Raw genomic sequence first — 20,870 nt, forward strand, 5'->3', positions numbered from 1 at the left:
AGGGCTTCTGCTTTGTAACAGAGCTTGATTTCTGGCTTCCACTGAGTATTTCCTTTTATAGTAAACATACATTTGGTATTTTGTGAGACAAACTTGATCATTATGATGTCTAATTTACCTGAAGATGCCAAAGTGTTGAAATCATCTGTAAAGGAATAGAACGTGCTGTTTGTGTGCCTGTCACTGCATGTGGAACTGAAATTCAGCCCAACAAACTCTTTTCTTTTTATTTTTTTTCAAGCAATGGGTGGGTAGTTTTAAGTTGCTTCATAAAAGCTTATATAGCAAAATAAAAAGTGTTGATAAATAGGTTTATAGTGCAATTTTAGAGTGTTTTATGTTGACTTCAGCACCAGATCACAGCTCAGTACTTTCACCCAACTTCTGCTACACAGCAGCGTACTGTAACCCTTTTATATGGGTTTGCCCCTCAAGCACGGAACAGACAATAAGTTTGAATGCAGTCTTTACTCTTGTTTATTTAAAACATATGTACTACTAAACTGACCTGTATTTTTCAATGGTGGCTACCATCAAACAATCAATCAATGAATCAAAATAAATAAATACATTTTCACTAGAGGTACTGCATTTTTAAATTGTGATCTCTAATTTGTGCTTCTAGATGCAAGTGATGCATGACGTTAATATGTATTGAAGTCAGTTCATGTTTTAATTACTGTAATTGTGAGCAGTGCTGTTTGAACGTTTGTCCACTTCCAACATTCATTAGTAGCCCTAACAAGACAGTTGAACACTGATCTTATTTGCTGATGATTTGCTTGCAGTCAGCAGGAGTTTCGGAGTAATCTCCCCGAGCAGCTTTAGCAGCGTGTCAAACAGACACAAAGTGAAGAGCTCAAGAACCTGCTTTTGGCAGAGCTGACAAGGAAATCTACACACACACACAAACACACACACACTTTTTATCCACACACACACACACACACACACACACACACACACACACACACACACACACACACACACACACACACACACACACACACACACACACACAGACACACAATGTCAAGAGCAAATCCAGATCAAGAGCTACACTAAATGTTTGATATACACTAGATGGGCCATCTGAGGACCACTTATGTTTGTAACGTTTTTAATAATTATATATATATATATATATATATATATATATATATATATATAATGAATAGATTTATATGTCTTACTGATTTATTCTAGAATACATGATTATACATAAGTATAATTGTTTTCAAACAGCTTTTTCTCTGGTGATCTGGTGATTTATTCATGTGCTCTGATGTTGGCCCATGGCATTACAGCAGCAGATTCACAGAACAAAGAGCAAAACAATCACTGGTCTGGCAGAGCACCAGCACTTTGCAGGCTGAGAGACAGCGCTCGACTTCTCTGTAAGACAGTCATCTGCTGAGGTGGCATCTGACAGAAACAGATATCTAGCCTTTGCACCAATTGCACCGATCCTGCTTGGATGTCGAGTTTGATCACACATCAAACGTCTCTCCTCTACTGCCATTCATCTTTGACTGATCAGTGAGTGTCAGTCTGGTGTGCTGTTCCTTGTATCTTCTTCCCAGAGTTGGCCTAGATGATCCTCACGGAAGCAGAGATGAATCGGGCTGTGTGTGAGGAAACTGTCCACTTTAAAGCAGACACGAGTATAGTATGATGGACATGAGATCTGCACGCAGCTCTCTGAGAATTAAACGCCATGAATTGGACTCAGGATTAGAGCGAGACATTTGAAATGTCTCTGAGGACTCTTTAATTTCACTGACAGATCTTGGATGAAATGATAATAATAATGAGTAATGAGACTGAAGTGCTTGCAAGGAACATAAAAAAGAAAACTCATAATTTGCTCACATTCTTGCTGTTCCAAATCTTTTTTCTTTTTTTTCCTCCTCAAGAACAGGAATGAAGAATGTGGATTTTTGGAAACGTAATTTTGGTAGTTAATTTGGTAGTTAACAAAATCAGGTTACATTTGGTGCCTTATCTGCCAAGATGGATTTTTTTTTTTTTTTTTTTTTTTTTTTTTTTGGGAAAAAACATCAGTATGTTTGTGTGTGTATTTGCCAGTTTGGTCCTTTTTCAAAACCCAAAAATAGATATTGTCATTATTTAATCTTCCTCTTGTTACACATACATGCCTTTTTTTTTAGCCCACTGTGACACAGAAGCTTCTTTTCATACAATAAAATACAAACCTAGAAGTTGTCAAAATTGTGTTTCCATGCTATAGTCAGCTTTGTGTGATTTGTTTTCAGAGTAAGTCAGGTGTGCGTGCTAATGTTGTGTTTTCCTCTGCGCAAAACGCTTTTACATTGTTAATGAGTGACTAAATAAAGCCAAAAGCAAGCCTCTCTTGAGCTCTGAGTTACATAAGTGAGCAGGATCAGGGGTCTAGAAATCTGAATTCAGTGTTTAAACACACACAAACACAATTGCTAATATTCTGGGTTATATTATTGTAGTTGTAGTGGATTGTATTCCAAATGGTTTACTGTACATGCCATCATGGCCTGTGAATAAAGAGCTGAGAATAAAGGCAGAGGAGCAAGTGAGAGGAAAAATTATAAAGAGGAATACATACAGAGAACTAGCTCACTTAAATACCTCTTAGAAGCTCTAACCGCTGGTTAAAACCGTCTTGATTGAGTGGTGATGGATTTGATGATCTTGTGAAGCAGTGAGAATTGATTTTGGACAGAAAGTGAAAACCCCTCAAAGTCACCGATATTAACCCTTCTATTGACTTAAGTTCATTTCGTTTTGGAGTCATTTTATTTATTTATTTATTTTCTTTCTATAATTTCCTATGAAGCTGTCAGCAGAAGGCTCGAAGCATCTGCACACCACAGTATATGTGTTCAGTGCTCAATGGAATAAAGAGGTGTTAAACATGTTAAGCATGTTAAACAAGCTGCAAGTGCATAAGTACAAATCCATTGACTTTTAAATCAAATAAAGAAATTACATCGTACCAGTAGATTCTGAAATGTGGTTGTTTGCAGAAAGAAAGAATGAATGAATGAGCGAATCAATGAATGAAACAAACAAACTAGGGTACTCCATAAACTAACTGTAAAAGTGCAGGTGAACTTGGGGTTGTGTAGAAACAATTTTCACTCAGAAATTACTAATACATTAGAAACTTAATCCAAAGTGACATTCAACTGCGTACTACACCATCTATTTACTGTGGTTGATAGTGACTCACCCAGCATTTTATGAATTTTTTTTGACAAGAATGTATTTAATACAGAGAAAAAAAGAAGAAGAAAAAAACACAAACAAATGTGTTTCTGCTATTTATATACACTCACTGACACACAGCTGCAACTTTATGTCCATCCATCTTCTATCCCTGCTTATGCTCTATCAGCTCATGCCTTATGTCTAAAGGTCAAAGCAAAGCAGTTCAATGCCCTTGAAACAGAGCTGTAATTTTGTTTTATTAAAACAAAAATCTATATTAGGGCAGTGTTAGATTAGGTAAGATTACAGCTGAAACCCTTCATACTGATCAGTGAGTCATAGTCCACATTCAGTTGCTGATCCATGGATTTATCCATTGACCTTCATAATGCAGATACAGGGGATCAAGCTATTAAAATTGCTGCTGAAGTGTCTAAAATAATTCATAATCATGATGATATTGCCATTTCAGGTTTGCCTTGGAAATCACCAAGTACTCTAATTCAAATATGCAAAATTCAAAATCCAACACAATCTCATTGTGGTTTGTCACTATTTCATGTTTTGGTGAATTGGTGGCTCAATTATTTTATTTTGATCTGCTTGCACTCCAGTAATGCTCCTTTACATTTACTTTTTGTTTTGCTTCTTTAACAATATGGCCCATTAATTGGTCTCCATACTGAGGAGAGGAGCAGGTTAATTACACATGCCACACTTTTGATTCATTTAATTTCCAGCCTCTTTGGTGTGCAGCTAATGAGGTTATTGGCTTGTCAGATATTTTTATCACTATGTCATGAGGTCATGTGCTCATATAGTCTCTAAATGGGAGTTGGAAAGGGTAAGCAGAGTTTGATTTGCTGTAATTGCCTCATACAGCTCACAGTTCTGTCCTTGACCAAAGTCCACAGGGAAAATGGATTTGGGTGGAAGGAGATTCAGAGTGAATGAGAAGGCAGATGATTATTTAGTGCAGTACTGCTGATTAGTGGGATTATGTGAACATTCACCTTCTGTGCTCTTGCAGCTTAAAGCTAGCATCCACTGCTTATGTACACAGAGTCTAAAGATCTCTGTGAGATTTACAGCAGTACATTTAGCTTTGGTTCTTATTTACACCTTGTGTAATATATCTGTGTATAGCAGCCCTGCTCCTGGAGAGCTAGCAGATTTCTAGCCCCAATCAAACACACCTCAACCAGCTAATTGCACATCTATTTATGAATAGTAAGATGACAGCTTTAGCCATTATTTAGTAAACATTACTGGAATATTATCTAGTGTGTGAAATACTGTTCACTAGAAGTCGCTGTGCAGTGACATCACAACCTGTTCATCTTTGATTGAGTTTTTTTGATTTTGTGACTTTATACATCATTAAATCAGTGTGTAACTGATCTATATATGATTGGATCGCTCATCGCGTTCTAAACTGCCAGCAGGCAGTGAATCCACCGGAAGTGTTCGATCCGCCATCTTACTAATCCCTACGGGCAGAGAGCACCATTGAGTCACATTCAAACCACTAACCTAAAATTACCCGATTTGAAGCAAATCAGTCAAACGGGACTAGTTTTTATTTTATGTGTATGTAAATTAATGTTTACTTCAGATGTTTTCTGCAGTGTTTGCAGTCTTTTGGGGCAGTATAAGCGGTATATTTAAACCGTTTGGGTGGGTGTGTCTGCTGCGCACTGACGACACAGGTAAAGATCCAACACAAAATATAGCCTATTTCTTTATGAACATAATTATTCAGGAATTATTAAACATGAAAGTATTAGTATCAGAAATGTATTTGAATATACAGGTGCTGGTCTTATAATTAGAATATCATCAAAAAGTTGATTTATTTCCATAATTCCATTCAAAAAGTGAAACTTGTATATTACATTCATTCCTTACACACAGACTGATATATTTCAAATGATTATTTCTTTTAATTTTGATGATTATAACTGACAACTAAGGAAAATCCCAAATTCAGTATCTCAGAAAATTAGAATATAACAAGACCAATACAAAGAAAGGATTTTTAGAAATCTTGGCCAACTAAAAAGTATAAAAAAATGAAAAGTATGACCATGTACAGCACTCAATACTTAGTTGGGGCTCCTTTTTGCCTGAATTACTGCAGCAATGCGGCGTGGCATGGAGTCGATCAGTCTGTGGCACTGCTCAGGTGTTATGAGAGCCCAGGTTGCTCTGATAGTGGCCTTGAGTTCTTCTGCATTGTTGGGTCTGGCATATCGCATCTTCCTCTTCACAATACCCCATAGATTTTCTATGGGGTTAAGGTCAGGCGAGTTTGCTGGCCAATTAAGAACAGGGATACCATGGTCCTTAAACCAGGTACTGTTAGCTTTGGCACTGTGTGCAGGGGCCAAGTCCTGTTGGAAAATGAAATCTGCATCTCCATAAAGCTGGTCAGCAGCAGGAAGCATGAAGAGCTCTAAAACTTCCTGGTATACGGCTGTGTTGACCTTGGACATAAGAAAACACAGTGGACCAACACCAGCAGATGACATGGCACCCCAAACCATCACTGACCACATACACTGGACCTCAAGCAAAGTGGATTGTGTGCCTCTACTCTCTTCCTCCAGACTCTGGGACCCTGATATCCAAAGGAAATGCAAAATTGACTTTCATCAGAGCACATAACTTTGGACTACTCAGCAGCAGTCCAGTCCTTTTTGAAGCGAGACGCTTCTGACGCTGTCTGTTCTTCAAGAGTGGCTTTACACAAGGAATGCGACAGCTGAAACCCATGTCTTGCATACGTCTTTGTGTAGTGGTTCTTGAAGCACTGACTTCAGCTGCAGTCCACTCTTTGTGAATCTCCCCCACATTTTTGAATGGGTTTTGTTTCACAATCCTCTCCAGGATGCAGTTATCCCTATTGCTTGTACACTTTTTTCTACAACATCTTTTCCTTCCCTTCACCTCTCTATTAATGTGCTTGGACACAGAGCTCTGTGAACAGCCAGCCTCTTTTGCAATGACCTTTTGTGTCTTGCCCTCCTTGTGCAAGGTGTCAATGGTCGTCTTTTGGACAACTGTCAATTCAGCAGTCTTCCCCATGATTCTGTAGCCTACAGAACTAGACTGAAAGACCATTTTCACAATATTCTAATTTTCTGAGATACTGAATTTGGGATTTTCCTTAGTTGTCAGTTCTAAACATCAAAATTAAAAGAAATAAACATTTGAAATATATCAGTCTGTGTGTAATGAATGAATATAATATACAAGTTTCACTTTTTGAATGGAATTAGTGAAATAAATCAACTTTTTGATGATATTCTAATTATATGACCAGCACCTGTATTACAATGAATAATACAATTATGTTGTTAATGTTGCTCTATAATGAAATGAAAAGCTTAACTTACTATCTTGGAAATAAAGCTTTATGTCTTTAAATCCGTACTGTATATAGTCAGTTATTTCTCTGAATAAATTCAGATTTCAGAATGAGCACGTTGTCGTTTGTTTTATATGTTGAGGTCGTGTCCGTCTGATGTTTATCATGTTCATGATGTTCACTACTGTAATGAACGTAGGTTTTTAATAAGTTGGGGAAATTTACATGCCTACGGTGTTTGCATTGTAATAATGTACAGAAATACTTCAGATTTATAAACACTTATAAACACTGACTTTATAAGGTTATGTTTTCTCATTAAAATCATACAATTTCCTATTAATTCAATAGAACGTTTACGCACACTAGGGATTACCAATATGGCGGCGCGGCGGCTTCACTTTCATGACATCATGAGCAATCTTATACATCATTAAATCACAGTGGTAGTGCCCACTTGTGATTGAGTTTTTTTGATTTTGTGACTTTATACATCATTAAATCAGTGTGTAACTGCTTGTTGGTAAGGCATACCACTTCTCTCAAAGACAAAGAGTTTACTCTTATTTCCTTTAAGTGGAATGCTTATTGTCATTGTCGGGTATATCTGACCATGAATAAACAGGTGTAAATGCCATGAAATGCATTCAAGAAAGATTACAATTGCACAAAACACTTCATTCAAGACACAACTAGACAAGTGTAAATGCATTTGGATGTTAAAGCCTCATATGTAAATTTTACTCTTCCCAAAACAGTAAAAAATACAGTAAAGGGAGAGCTTGTTACACCAGTGGCATCATATGCTGAAACTCAGTACACAGTTATCTCCATTAAATGTGGGGAACAGTAAATTCTCCACTCTCTCTTTCCTGTTGTAGTCTTTGATCTTGAAATCAGCTAAAAAAGAAAATGCAGAATATCTGTTGCCATGTGAACACCATTGAATTTCCATATAGTGATTTATTATTATTATTATTATTATTATTATTATTATTTGGTTGAAATTTCTGTTGTTACTAACATAGTTCAGTGACTCTACCCAAAATTACAAGCATAGAACCACATCACTAGAACTCTGATTAAAAACATATTGCAAAAGTACATGCTTGGAACTACAGCTCTCGACCTGTGATTAGAAGCATAGTTTCTTGTTAGTGTAACTCTGACTTAACTCATGCTTTTGGGCACAATAAGCAAGCTAGCATGCAATACATTTTATATTGTTCATTCCATTTAAAAATATAAATGTTTTAGTTTTAGTTAGTTTAGTAACAGTGCACAACACAAATCTCAAATGCATTAAACAGCACACATCTGATCTCATGTTTAAGATAACTTGGATAGTGCACTTATCCAGCCATTGTCCTTCATGGTTTTTTGTCAGATGCAACATCAGAGTACATTGAAATAACCAATGTTGTCCCTTACTAGAGGTAAAATTCATTTGAAACTGCATTCTGAACACAGTATTTCAAGTACCAAACCAAAAAAGTACAGAATACGTGTACTGTTAGACACAGTCGGTGCCATTTTTGAAGAGTGCACATGTGCATAAATGCATAAGGGAACCCAGAATATAGTCATCAATACCATGCTCATTATAGCAGAATCTATCAATTCAATTCAATTCAAGTTTATTTGTATAGCGCTTTTTACAATACAAATCATTACAAAGCAACTTTACAGAAAATTAAGTTTCTACAATATTTAGTAGTAGCTTATCAGTGGTGACTGTCAGTTCATGTGCATATGGCAGAAATGTTCAGAAAAATTAATAAAAAGACGTAAACAAACAGACGATTAACACATAACACTATTAACAGCAATTATGCAATCAAACTTATAGCAAAATGTGGTAGTTCTATATGTGGTCTCTGGGTTAGCATCATCTGAGGTCCTCTTAGGGGTAGGCATCATCTCTTCTCAGGTGTTCTGGATCCAGACTGGAGCTTGTGTAAATCCTAGTTACCACGGGATGTAAATCCAGAAGAAACAGAGAAACAAATAGAGACATAATTAGCGTAGATGCTGTTCCAGCCAAGTAAAATTAATTTGTTTAACCCAAGCTAAAGAATAATAATGCACATTTGATCAGATATAACTGCAGTCCAAAATTATGAGATGCATTATTTGAATGCTTGGCCAAAGAGGTGTTTTCTAATCTAGATTTAAACAGAGAGAGTGTGTCTGAACCCCTAACATTATCAGGAAGGCTATTCCAGAGTTTGGGACCCAAATGCGAAAAAGCTCTACCTCCTTTAGTCGACTTTGCTATCCTAGGAACTACCAAAAGTCCAGAGTTTTGTGACCTTAGGGAGCATGATGGATTGTAGCGTGGTAGAAGACTAGTTAGGTACACAGGAGCTAAGCCATTAAGGGCCTTATAAGTAAGTAATAATATTTTGTAACTGATACGGAACTTAATAGGTAGCCAGTGCAGAGACTGTAGTATTGGAGTAATATGATAATATTTTCTTGAACCTGGTAAGGACTCTAGCTGCTGCATTTTGGACTACCTGTAGCTTGTTTATTGAGGATGCAGGACAACCACCTAGCAGTGCATTACAATAGTCCAATCTAGAGGTCATGAATGCATGAACTAGCTTTTCTGCATCAGGAACAGTTAACATGTTTCGTGGCTTGGCAATGTTTCTAAGATGGAAGAATGCTGTTTTTGTAACATGGGAAATATGATTTTCAAAAGACAAGTTACTGTCTAATATAACACCCAGATTTTTTACAGTAGAGGAAGTAACAGTACATCCGTCTAGTTGCAAATTGTAATCTACGAGATTCTGTGTAATGTTTTCTGGTCCAATAAGTAATATCTCTGTCTTATCTGAATTTAATAGGAGAAAATTATTGGTCATCCAATCTTTTACATTTTTAACACACTCTGTTAGCTTAGATAATTTAGAAGTTTCACCTGGTCTTGTTGAGAGATATAGTTGAGTATCATCAGCATAACAGTGGAAACCTAGGACAGATCCTTGTGGCACTCCATATTTTACTGGTGATAAATGAGATGACTCCCCATTTAGATAAACAAAGTGGTAGCAATCGGACAGGTAGGATCTAAACCATCTTAAAGCCTGCCCTTGGATACCTGTATAGTTTTGTAACCTATCTATGAGTATGTCGTGATCTATGGTGTCGAACGCAGCACTAAGATCAAGTAAAACTAGCAATGAGATGCAGCCTATGATCTGAAGCAAGAAGCAAGTCATTTGTAATTTTAACAAGTGCAGTTTCTGTGCTATGATGGGGCCTGAAACCCGACTGAAATTCTTCATAGAGATCATTTTTTTGCAGGTAGGAGCACAATTGAGCAGACACAACTTTTTCTAAAATTTTAGACATAAATGGAAGATTTGAAATGGGTCTGTAATTTGCCAGTTCACTAGGATCTAGTTGTGGTTTCTTAATAAGAGGCTTAATAACCGCCAGCTTGAATGGTTATGGGACGTGACCTAAAGATAACGACGAGTTAATAATATTGAGAAGCGGTTTTTCTGCTACAGGTAACAACTCTTTCAGTAATTTAGTGGGTACAGAATCTAATAAACATGTTGTTGGTTTAGATGCAGTGATAAGTTTATTTAGCTCTTCCTGTCCTATAGTTGTAAAGCACTGCAGTTTATCTTTGGGTGCGATAGATAAACCTAAAGTATTAGACGCTGTAGAATCTACATTTGTTATTGTATTTCTGATGTTATCTATTTTATCAGTGAAGAAATTCATAAAGTCATTACTATTTAACTGTGAGGGAATATTTAGATCGGGTGGCGTATGGTTATTTGTTAATCTAGCCACTGTGCTAAATAAAAACCTTGGATTGTTTTGGTTGTTTTCTATGAGTTTGTGGATATGCTCGGCCCTGGCAGTTTTTAGAGCCTGTCTATAGCTGGACATACTGTTTTTCCACGCAATTCTAAAAACTTCCAAGTTAGTTTTTCTCCATTTGCGCATAAGACTACGAGTTTCTTTCTTGAGAGCGTGGGTATTACTGTTGTACCATGGCACAGTACCTTTTTCTTTAACCTTTTTCAATTTGATGGGGGCAACAGCTTCTAATGTATTAGAGAAGATAGTGCCCATATTGCCAGTCATTTTGTCTAGTTCATGTGTAATAATAGGTACACAGAGCAGTTAAGATAAATAATAACAGTAATTAGTACTCGCGAAATATAGTCATCAATACCATGCTCATTATAGCAGAATCTAAGAGATCTCAGTCACTTAATTAACAGTAGTTATTACTCCCCGACATACCTGTGACCAGTGCTGGGGAGTAACTAGTTATATGTAAAGGAATTACGTTATTTAATTACAAAATAAATGTAACTGTAATTGGCTGTAATTAAATTAGTTAATTATGAAAATGTTAATGATTACAAAGGAGGTTACATCTGAATATTTTCACACACATACAGATTTGATTGATTTCTTTCCTAAATTGCATTGACTGCTGTAAAATATGAGACACCAATGTTTCAGGACACAGAATAGGACACATGCTTATTTGATAACTTCCTATTTGGGTTTATGTATATGATTTATTTTTTTAAGATTAAGTTGTTTTTTATCTTAAATCAAAAACAACATCAAAGCTAACAAATCATACATTAAAATTTCAAATAAATGATTATAATTTGAATTCAACTGATCAAGGATTTTGAAAGTCTGACAGTACTAAGTGTTGAGTCCTACTGTAAAGTTAACTCTGCCTGCCTTAAATGTTCGAAAATGAATAACATTTGAAAACATTTGTTAAAAATTTAGAAAAGTAATCAAATGCAATCAGTTAAATTACTTTAATAAAGTAATTGAAATATTTACACTACTATTACATTTAAAATGTTAACTTGTAATCTGTTACCTATTAAGTAACCTTCCCAACACTGGCTGTGACATTACTATTGACAGTCCTATATTATTTCATAACCACAACGTGGTTGGTTCAAAGTAACAACCATGCTTCTACAGTTTCTGGAAACAGTTGCGACTAGCTGGTTTAGTTTCTCCAATGATGCATCATTCTATTAATCAACAAGTTGCATTGTTTACAGGACACGCAGGCCAGAACAGCAAGTATTCATTAAGTGCCAAGTGACGGCATGTTCATGAGAAATGCAATGTGAATACGTGCTTTTCCGATTGTGATTAAAGTTATCCAATCTGGATTCTCTACTTATTTCCTACACTGATCCATGGTTAAATAGGTGTTTGCTGACACTGAGGAATAATTGTGTTTCTGTCTACCTCAAAATGTGGTTTTAATGGACTTAAGCAGTAAAGAGCCGATTGAAAATCCAAGATCATATTGGTAGAGTGATGTACATCATAACATAGCAGTGGTCCTCTTCATTCAGCACAACCTTGCATTCAGCTGGGATTTATTCATTTTTACTGGTGGGATGGTTGTGTCATTACCTGATTTGCATAATCCTTTAAAATGAATAGGATTCCAACACAACACAGACAGTGTTTTGGAGATGGGCTGAGATCAGGTTTTGACTGTAAATAATCCATCAGTATGGGGACTCTTTTTAAATGGTTTTCTCAAAGCAGCTAGTGAAAGGCTTCAGTGAGAGATAGCTGTATAAACGAAGAGATTATTAATATAAATATAGTAGCTTGAGAGGACAGGGGATCTTCATTTCTGTACTTTCCTTTGGAGGATGTAATACTGAAGCTATAAGAGAGGACAGTCTATCCATATGCACCCTCAGGGACGGAAGATAATCGCTTATGTCCTGTTTACATAATCAGCCTTATTGTTGTAACTCAAGTCCCTTGTTTCATTGGCTTTAATTAAATCTCCAGAATTTCCTTTCTTTATTTATTATTTACAGAACTTTTATCTATCTCCATCTAACCTCATCTACCCTTACATATTTCTCTTACTTGGTGAAATAGACTCTTTTGACTTTGTAACTAGTTCACACATATGAGACAGCAGTGATACTTAAACAATTAATTGTTAACAATCAAATTTATGTGAACAATCAGTTAAGTCTCCTGAGTTTAGTTTGGTGACCAACTCTCACTATTAACTACCTATTAAATACAACTTTTGCCCTAATAAACTCCTAATTTGCTACTTATTGATAAGATAGCCTAGTTGTTGTAGTAGTTATGTTCAGGTATGAGATGGATTAACGGATCTAGAAAATGCAGAAAAAGGCATTCATATGTGCTTTATAACACTAATAAACAGCTAAAATGCTAATAATATGCATGATAATAAGCAACTAGCTACTAGTGGAAACCGGTCCATAAACCAATGTGCTATCTTTTTTTTTTTTTTTTTTTTTTATGGAAATAAAACTTTACAAGGTCCCATTAGTTAATGTTAAAGCAGTATCAGCTAATATTAACTTTTAATATTAACTTTTTTAACAGCAAACCATTTCATGCAGCATTTATTAATCTTTGTTGACGTTAGTTAATAAAAATATAACTCGATTTTAATTGTTAGTTCACGTTGACTTAGGTGCATAAAATAATTCTAACAAATACAAATTTTGATTTTGAGACCTGACAAAGAGCTTGTAGGCTCAAAACATCACCTGCGGTGAGAACATGAATAAATATTTTTCTACTTTTGGAGCTGTGGTGTGCCAACTGTACTCTTCCTGTCTAACATTGTTTGTGGTTGCGCACCCACATTGAGCTTTTGGCCTGCACACTTGGATTGTAATCCATGTATTGGCTGTAACACATAGAAAGTGTTGCACACTTGTGCTGAGCTTGAGAATGAGCATCTTTTGAAGTTAATGTCAAATTTTTCTGAGTTGTTCCTATGCAAGTAGACAAAGAGAAAAAATAAACTTGTGGAGAATTTTAAAAAGGGATTTTGAAAATATGAAAACAAGCCTTTGAAAGCTCTTTAGCATAAACTGTGTGCTGGGCTGCAAGCTGAGAAAAATTGTGCTTACACACTAATGTAATTTTATGTAATTCACAACCAACCTAATCAGAGGAAAAATTTTCAAAACACATGGGTGCATTTCACTCATTTATATTCATCCATTTAGCAGATGCTTTCATCCAAAGGCATTTCAACAAAAACAATTCATTTTAAGATATAATGTAAGAAGTGCAATTTGAAGTTTTAAAACCAACTAGAATGCAAGCCACTACAGAGATATGATAGAATAAGTATGAAACTGGGTCTAGTCAGTAAGGGGTACACAAAGTGCCCGTAATTGTGTTTTTAGATGTTTCTTGTGCGACCAGCAAGTGTCAGCGAATGCGAAGACTCTGGAAAGGAACAGAGTTTTAGAAGTACTACAGACAACATTACATCTGAATTGACTGTACTGCCTTTATTAGTCCACATTATTATTCCACAGGAAAAGGGTTTATCTTCATAAGCTATTATCCAAAAGTAATATCTTGCTCTACTTCTGAAACAACTAATCAGTTCCAAAAAAAACTTTAATCTCATCCTACATTTGTGTCATGATACATTAGCTTCATTGAACACCCTGCAAGAATACAGTACATTCTTTATCCATATATCTATTAAACAGTTTTTGATCTTAAGAAATTACCATGAGCTATGAAACTGTTATAATGGCAGATGAGGAAATGAGTAGAATGAGATTGAATTAATCTTGCTTTGTTGAAGTCTCACTTCATCACTACACTGACGCGGCCAAATAAGGACCAGATTCCAGAATCGAGAGCTGGAGAAGAGACTCTTGTAGGTCATCCGGGTACTTACTGTACTCATGAGTACTGTGAATTCAGACATGTCTTTTGTAACATAATGTTTTCACCCATATAATAGGGAAGTATGCAAATTTGGATGCAGCTGAAGCCAGCCTTACTGGTGTGCAACCCTGAATATGGAACATCCGGGAAACAACTGCTGTTTCTCAATATGCATTCCTAAGCGATCTTGAGTCCTTGTGTTCTTGTACTAAGTCATCATCAACCACTGAAATCCACTCCAATACACAATAGCACCAGTACAGAGGACACATGAAAGTACCTGGATGTGTTCATTATAGAGAGGATGCATCTAATGCAGGCTTGAGAGAATCAAAATCCCAGAAATACCAGAAGACATTGCATGTGGACGACATACTGAAGCTTATAAGCGTTAAAACTTCTTGCTGCAAACTAAAAAATGTGATGGCTAGTAAATATTTAAAGTAAATAAGCTTATTTGTTGTTTTATTTTGCTTAATTTAAAGACTGCAGTATTTTTTTTTTATTATTGGCATATAAAATAAAAAATAAAATCTGAACATTTACAAAGCACAGTTGGGCATCAGGACACAACTCAGTTCTCACAAAAATGTGTTCTGTGTCCTCAAGTCCTTCACAGTTTGTTTAAGACCGCAAGACCGACCGCAAGAAGGCAAGACCAGTCTCCACAAGAAAACGAGTCCGTTCTTTACCTTCTTAGAATTAAGAAACAGCCAATGACTCACTCTCACTGAGATCACTATCACCAAATTTCCAGTTTTTTTTTTTTTTATGTAACTTTTTAAATACAGATTGGTTGTGTCTCTTGTGTAGGGAAATACATCTTCCTTTGTCAAGATAAATATATGTTTCTATTCTCCTCTATTTATCCTTGACAGACATTCTAGAAGCTGGAAGACAGGGACCATAAATAAGCAGGCCATATCTCGTAGAAAAATATTGCATAGGGAGTCTCTGCCACCAGTCAAAAAGATTTGCATACTGTAAAACTCACAGTCATCTAAAAGTAAGCATGTGTAGCAAATTAGCTCAAAAGGGAAATGTGAATAAATAATTACAACTAAACATAATTATTTATTTCAGCTGCCAGAAGTAACTGTAGCAGGATTAATCGTTTGCTTGATTGCAAATTATTGCACAGATACTATTTATACTGAACTGAGCTGCATGATGACATCACTGAATTCAATGATGAACTGCCTTTAACTGCCATTTTGCATTATTGACACACTGTTTTCCTAATTAATGTTGTTCAGTTCCTTTGACGCAATCTTTTTTGTTTAAAGCGCTATATAAATAAAGGTGACTTGACTTGATTAATATTATAATTGACTAATCTGTTCGTCCAGCTAACATTCAGTGTAATTTCATATCAAGTATAAGAAATTATAATTTAGTGGCCAAATATTATGTAGATTATGTAGCAAGTCACATTATTGTAACGATGAGGCTAAAGCTGAGTGAGAATCCATGTGCAGAAGTTTATTTGAATCCAGAATCAGCATCAGAAAACAGGCAGTTGTCAAAACACAGTCAAACAGTCCAATCGGCAGCCAAAACAAAGGGAAAATCCAACAATCAGTAATCGAAGAAAACAGGCAAGAAGTTATACACAATATCAACAGGCAATGGTGATAGAACGCTCGGTAAAGCAGTGAGATTGGCAATACTTCGGAGGGAGTGTTTGGGCAAGCCATGCTTTATGGCTGCCAAACAGGAAGTCACCAACGAAGCACCAACGAGGCATGCTGGCCTGGCATTACATTCACACTTAAAGGACTGATTATGGAAATGGAAAGGTTCTTTAGTACTGCAAACTTGACTCTGAACTGCTGGTAATCATTATTCTTTTGTCTATAATCTGACCATCAGTACCTGTTTCACACCTAGATAACCCATCATTGCATCTTTATTCTGTTTAGGGCATACGCGCGAGTGTTGTGAAACATTAATCTACATCCCACCTCTAGCAGTGTGGGGGCATTGAAAAGTTCGGAAATAGTATACCGTGACTCAGCCTTTTCAAACTTCTTTTTGCCCCCAAACGAAGAATGAAAATGAACTTTGTTCGAAGTTTATCGGGGCCTTTAGCTTCCTGTTAGGTAGCTGTAGCTTGAGGTCCATCGTTGAGAGCTAGACCCATTGTCCTGGTTGGTAGGGAGACCCTTGAGGGGTATTAGTCGGCATGACTTAGAGAACCGGTCGATGATCATCAGAATGGTAGTGAATCCATCAGAGGAAAGTAGGTCAGTGAGGAAGTCGATCGTATTATCCAGGGATGTTGTGGAATGGGTAGTAGTTGTAACAGGCCGGAGGGCAATTTTTTGGGGTTCTTTGACATCAATCTACTCATTGAGGGCCACCAGAAAGAATTTTTTAGCAGGTTGAGTGTGCGTGAGATCCCTAGATGACCTGAACTAGGGCTGGACAATATATCGAACGATATGATCATGCGCATATATACATAAAAACCATATACACAAATATATATAAATACACACTCTGTGACGAAGAGCTTGAGGTATGTGATGCTTGGTTGGGGGGGTAGTCAGCTGGTGGTGGTTCTTGCTGATGGGCTCGTTGAATTTCTTCCATGATGTCTCAAGTAACTGGTGCGATGATGACGGTTGGTGGCAGTATAATTTCAAGTGGACCAGGAATGACAGTAGAGTCATGGCCCCTTCACAGATCGTCTGCTTTACTGTTCTTACTTCCAGGTCTGAATGTAACTGTAAACTGGAAGTGTGCAAAAACAGGGACCATCGAGCTTGACGAGGATTCAGACATTTGGTGCTTTTGATGTTGTGAAGCTAACCTTGAGGGTATTGAAGGCCTTGGCAGCATCTCTTGTCAACTTCAGTTTGGATGGTTTACCGTTGAGAAGTCAGTGGGGAGGCAATGGAGCTGTAGAGGGATGAAGTGTCTGTAAAAGTTAACAAAGCACAAGAACCTCTGCAGTTCCTTGATGGTAGTTGGTTGTGGTCATTCGCTGATTGCCTTCACTTTTGATTTGTCCATTTCTACCCGTTGATGGCTGATGTTGTACCCCAGAAATGTTGTGTGTGAAACGTGGAACTCACGTAAAAGAACCATTTTGATATGTAGGATGTGCTCAGCTTCAAACTTGGAATAGATTAAGGTGTCGTTGATATAAACTATCACATATTGGTTTAACAGATCACAAAGTACAGTATCTCATTAAATGAATGACTGGAACACAGCTGGAGCACTGTCTAGCCCATACGGCATAACAAGGTACTCGTAGTGCCCCCTAGTGGTGAGAAAGGCTGTCTTCCACTCATCACCTTCGCAAATACAGATCAGGCTGTATGCACTTCTTAAATACAATTTAGAAAAAAAAAAAAATTGCCTCTCGGAGCTGCTCAAGGGCTGCTGGAACCAGAGGGAATGGGTAGCAGAACTTGACTGTTAACATTATTCAAAGCTCTGTAGTCACTACAAGGACGAAGTCCACCATCATTCTTCTCTACAAAGAAGAAACCTGTAGTGCCTGGAGATGTTGAAGGGTGGATAAATCCATTGTTTAAGGCTTCTTCAATGTAACAATGGAATTGGAGAACATCCGAGTCTTGTGTGGGCACTTCAACCTGTGATGTCCAGCCTATCCACAGTAGAAACACAAGTTGTGCTGTCCTTGTCAAACTCTTTCCTCCCCAGAGAGCCTTGAGAGACCCAGCTGCATAGGTTCCTGATTGGCGACCAGGGGAACTGAGTGTGACTGGGAAAAAATGTATGTGCTTGACAACAACCCACAAGCAGGTTTTCTCTTAGAAGCATTCCTCATTAAGTTATCAATCCTTATGGCTAAATTCACAAACTCAGAGAAAGTTGAAGTCTCACCCTTGCAGGCCAGTTCTGCTTGAAGTTCCTGAGTTGGGCTTCGCTGGAAAACTGCTTTCAGCGAAACATCATTCCATCCACTCTGTGCTGCCAGCATTCTGAACTCTACTGCCAAACGATTTCCTTGGGACATAAGAAGTAATTGGGTTAAAATATCCCTGCCCCCAGCGGGATATTCAAACACATCACATAGCTGTTGTTTAAAGTATTCATAAGAGTTACGGATTAGTGAATCTGACTCCCAAACAGCTTGCAGCTCCTTAACTTCCAATGAATTCATAAGAGGCAAAGTATTCTGTAACAATGAGGCTAAAGCTGAGTGAGAATCAATGTGCAGAAGTTTATTTGAAGGGAAATCCAGAATCAGCGTCAGAAAACAGGCAGTTGTCAAAACACAGTCAAACTGTCCAATCGGCAGCCAAAATAAAGGGAAAATCCAACAATCAGTAATCAAAGCAAACAGGCAAGAAGTTATACACAATATCAACAGGCAATGGTAATAGAACACTCGGTAAGGCAGTGATATTGGCAATAATTTGCAAAGAGTCTTCTTCTTTGAGGTTTAATGGTGACTTGCATCCAAGAGCATTGCATTGCCGCCATCTTCTGGATTATTCTCCTGCAATTTTATTCCAGTTTATTTTCCCCAGCTTGTTTTCCTCAATCATATTTCCCTCATCAAGCATGTTCTAATTAAGAAATGACAAATATCTTTCCTGCTTTATCTAATCACCGCAATTTGCAGTATATATTTAATACCTGTCTCTGCCAACCCATCTCTTCTTATTTCATATTTCTCCTCTGCTCTTCGTAACTTCTGCAACTTAAAAGTACATGTTCTGTGGTTTCTAATGTTTGACGATATTCACAAAACCAGTAGGATGCTGCCCTATAATATGTTTCACAGAGAGCATTTTTGGAAAGCCATGCAATACACCAACCATACACCAAATCACGACAACGACACACAATAATCAGCTAAACAGTCAATAATCTGGCAAGGTATCACAATTATGCACAAGCACTAAAAATAATCACAAACAATCAAATTAACAGAAATACAATTCATGCTAAAAAGAATGAAAAAACAACTAACACTAAACTCCAGAGATGTTATTCTGACTCAATTTAATAAGAATACAAAGCATGCTATGAGGAGTGTAGTGGACCAAATGAGGGTTATTTTGATATCAAACATGCAATATACTCATTTTTATGGTTAGACAAACATTTAATGAATTATTGTGGATAAGTTACAAGGAGTCTGATACATCAAGAACACAACCAGCACTAGGAAAATATAGAGATATGGTCCTATAATCAGCTCTGCCATTAAATGATAATAGTGTAATAATATGAGTCATGAGAATCATGATAAATCAGAGATTATACTCACAGACTGCTTCAGGTGTACCATACATTTTATTGGAAAAGCATTATTGACAGATTATTCATATTTAACCAGAGACTAAAGCATAGATAAGGAAGATTTTCAGTTCTTACCTGGACTGAATAACGATGCTTTATAGTGTCAGACCACTATAAAGAAAGTATTATTTTGTTTTTATTCGTGAATGCATGACTGTACAATCCATCACCGCATATTTCAAACCAACTTTTGATATATTATATACTGTATATCTATGTCTTGATATATGATATGGACTGTTCATCCAAAAATGAAATTTGTAGCATATGTGTGTAACATAAAAAAAAATCCATCCTAACTAACATGCTTCTAATAAACATAAAGCATCAGTATCATCCAAATCAATAGGCATAGTCTACATCTGAATCATTATTTGCCCATTTTGAGACATTGTTGAGCTCTTTTGAAACTCTTCTGGAGCAACGTGAGATTAATATTGAGTGTCTTTTTGCTCTTCCTTTAATCTCATTATAATTAATATTATTGTATGTTAATTTGTTTATTTATTTAGAGAAAGAGTTAAGATAAGCACTGTAGGTCTAATTTGTGATATATATTTTTTCCTTCGTGTTGATTTTTATTTTCCTATTTGCCCACTTGTCAGATAATTAATATAATACTGAGATTTGATAAAACTGATAAATATTTCAATGAGTACACTGTCGAACGTCTCTGAAATCGCAATTACAGAATATAATATGGAAATTATACAGCTGAAATGTATGTGCTGTATTATCACAATCAACAATGGTAGTTTGTGTGGTTTTTACACATTAAATTCTAGTGCAAAAAAAGACTTGTTTTGATGAAATACAGTACTGGGTAACACTTTAGTATAACGGCCAATTCTCACTATTAATTAGTTGCTTATTAGCATGCCTATTAATATTATAATGGTTGTTTATTAGTACTTATAAAGCACATATTGTGCATCACCATATTCTACATCCCTAATCTTACCCAATACCTAAACTTTACAACTACCTTACTATTAATAGATAGCACATTAGGAGTTTATTGAGGCAAAAGTCATAGTTAATGGTTTGTTAATAGCAAGAATTGGGCCTCAAAAAAAAGTGTGACCCAATGTTGTATAGAAACTCATCTAGGAGCAAGACTTACACAGATAATTGTCAAATTGAAAACAGAGAGACATTTAATTGAGGATAAGAATGGCCTTTTTAATCTTAGGCTGTGAAAGATTAATTCTATCTTGAACATGAGATGTTAGGCATCTGCTGGCTGACGTTCAGTGGTCTCATTCATATGCATATCTGC

General features: G+C 36.5%; 1 protein-coding gene across 1 annotated transcript in view; it reads left to right on the plus strand.

The window, feature by feature from the left end:
• The window catches only part of opn7b (opsin 7, group member b), a 44,832-nt gene that overhangs the window by 10,387 nt on the left and 13,575 nt on the right, over positions 1 to 20,870 (plus strand). The window lies entirely within an intron of this gene.

This window comes from Cyprinus carpio, chromosome B23 (genome assembly GCF_018340385.1).
Source record: "Cyprinus carpio isolate SPL01 chromosome B23, ASM1834038v1, whole genome shotgun sequence".
NCBI lineage: Eukaryota > Metazoa > Chordata > Actinopteri > Cypriniformes > Cyprinidae > Cyprinus > Cyprinus carpio.